This window comes from Aulostomus chinensis, chromosome 4, assembly GCF_037954235.1.
Source record: "Aulostomus chinensis isolate RoL2024-O1b breed Wild chromosome 4, RoL_Achi_v1.0, whole genome shotgun sequence".
NCBI classification, from domain to species: Eukaryota; Metazoa; Chordata; class Actinopteri; order Syngnathiformes; family Aulostomidae; genus Aulostomus; species Aulostomus chinensis.
The window spans coordinates 26,702,737-26,705,507 of record NC_141323.1 but is presented as its reverse complement, the minus strand read 5'-3'; the positions used below and the strand labels follow the sequence as shown (position 1 = coordinate 26,705,507).

General features: G+C 43.8%; 1 non-coding gene across 1 annotated transcript; it reads left to right on the top strand.

The window, feature by feature from the left end:
• Nucleotides 1–1,946: 1,946 nt before the first annotated feature.
• trnas-aga (transfer RNA serine (anticodon AGA)) lies at nt 1,947–2,028 on the top strand. Its single transcript has one exon. It is a non-coding gene; the product is annotated as a tRNA-Ser (tRNA).
• The last annotated feature ends 743 nt before the right edge of the window (nt 2,029–2,771 follow it).

The window sequence follows — 2,771 nt, the reverse complement described above, 5'->3', positions numbered from 1 at the left end:
CCCATCTAAATAAATTCTGCTTCTATGCACCATTAAAGTACACAATGCATATTCATACACAAATATCCACATATGTATAGTACAGAGAACAAACAAGAACAAGTACAGAGTGAATCCTGGAGAGAAAAGGTGAGGTGCATCAGAAACAAGAGCAGATGTTTGAAAATGCTTGATGATTTGAAGATGAGAAAGGAAGTGAGAGACCGAAGTGAGGAGGAAAGGTTGTTCCAATCTGATGGAGCTTTAAATACAACCGGACAAAGCAGAAGGCCGTCCCCACTGATCCTGGATCTGCTCGACATTCCTGTCTGTTAAAGGAAGGTTTTCATCGCCGCTGTTGCAGGATGTGCTGCTGATGGAGAATTGTTGGGTGTAGATTCATTGAAGGAGTTTGGTGCTGGACCTGCTCTACCAGTAAAGAGTCATGAGAGAACTTTTGTTGTGATTTGGTTCCATACAAATAAAAATGACTTGACTTGATTTGGTGCCTCATGAGGAGAAAATTTGGGCACAAAAGTTGGACAAGAGTGTTTGTGGAGGGGTGATTTTTTTTTTTTTTGCAGTGTTGTAAGTCACTGTAACTGCAGCTGAATGATTGAACTTTCTCCAAATATTCTCAAGATGGTTTCCAAATGGGGCTGCACGGTGGTGCAGTGGTTAGCACTGTGAGTTGATTTCAAAACATGAGCTGACAGAATCTACGTTTAGGGAGGAACCACCATATCCAGGGGTCTGGACCTTTTTGTAGTCAGAGCCATCAAAGTAGCAGACTAAGCTAGCAGACATTAGCATTGAGAAGAAACTGATACCTGGAGCCTACTTTTGGGTCTGGTCAAGTGATAACAAAATAATATGACATCATTGTCAGACTGACGCCTGCTCAACACTGACCAAACACCGCCTTATTGCATTGTGGGAAATTTCAGCTTGGTTTGTGTCCATCAGTACACGCAAGAAATTTGTCTCATGCTGCCGTGACCTGGAGTCGAACCGGGGTTGCTGCAGCCACAACACAGAGTACTAACCACTATGGGATCACGGCCTCCTCAACACCAGATTGAGCTTCCATGTCTTTGAGATCAAAGAAAGAATTCTAAAATCAAACACAAAACTCTTAGATCAAAGGTTGAAGTTCCCCAAGATTCAATTTTAGCTCAGACACTCTTCAAGGTGGAACCAGCAGAGGAGCTCAGTAGAGACAACTGGACAGCAGCAGGACAGAACCGAGGCTCTGCACAATGGCAGGAGACAGGAAACAGGTTTGGACCATCTGGGCTTCTGTCCACTTTGATGGTTTTTAAAACATTGAAGGAAAATGTAAAAATCAACATTGCGTTTAAATCATGATTTCTAGTTGAGTGTGTTTGCTCATCTGTTCCAGAAGCTTCTTCTAGAGTTGACCCTGAATGAGTGGAGGGACCTTTTTGATCATCAGGACTGGTTTTTGATGGCCTGATGGTGCAGCGGGGTCATCATGGTCCTCCACCATCTGCAGGGGTTCCAGGACTGTTGTGGTGTTTGTGGGAACTGCAGGGAGAAGCCCTCAGACCTGGAGAGGAAGTCCTGGACACCAGCAGACCTCTCAACACTTGCAGCATTTTTTTCAGCTCCACCAAACCCAACATTCACTGCCTCCTCATCATCTGGGCATCAAAAGCAGCTCAGACCTGCTGCAGCTCAGCAGACCTCAGCCATTTTTAGGATGTCTTAATGATTCTCCTTCACATGATTTTCATTCAGAAACAATAGAATTGTCAAATACCACAACAGTTTTCATCTTGCTGGTAAACAACACACACACACACACACACACACACACACACACACACACACACACACACACACACAAATAGTTTGTGTTTGTGAGAAGATTAAAAAAATCGACTGTGCTTCGATGAAGATGAAATGTTGAATATCAATCCTCTACTCATGTTCATGGGAGTGTAGTTGTTGTGGCCGAGTGGTTAAGGCGATGGACTAGAAATCCATTGGGGTCTCCCCGCGCAGGTTCGAGTCCTGCCAACAACGTTAAACTGCTGTTCCAGAGGAGACAACATCTGCTCCTCCTTTAGGTCCATGTGTCAAAGGTTTTCTTTCAAGGGCTGTAGCAGCTGATGATGAGGGAGAGAGAGAGGATTGGTAGCATGTTGTCTTGTCTCAACCATTCTGGTGTTGACCAAAATCTTTGCTGATACTCCAGTGGTGGTGAAGGTGAAGGAAATGTTCCAAGTGGGACGGTTCCTATCAACCAGTTTCATCTGGAACTAAGGTGGAGCTTAGGGTTAAGTAGGAATTGGTTTGGTTTAGTCCCTTGGTTTGGAATCCATCTTAGTCAGGACATTTTGAGAAAATTATATCATGTCGTTGTAGTTATTTTGATTTACAACACTGGAAAAAAAAATCACCTCCCCTCCAAAAACCCTCCTCTTCAACTTTGTACCCAAATTGTCTCCTCATCAGGCACCACAGGATCCAGTAGGTTCAGTTAAAACAAGTCATTAGAGATTTAAAAAATGTCCATCAAACACAAAATAAGGCTTCAAATAGGTTTCCAATTTTGTTTCATGTTGACACATTTTGTCCATTTGACATCAGGACTTCTCCCGGATCATCTCCATGACCTCATCCCAGGTCCAGGTTCACCTCCATCTTTGGAGGTTGTTGAATTTCCTCCTGAGGACCGTCGGGCTGTTTCCTTACTTTGCTGTGACACAACAGCAGACAGCAACAAGGACTGCTGCAGTGCACTTGGTAATTGGATGCACTGAAGT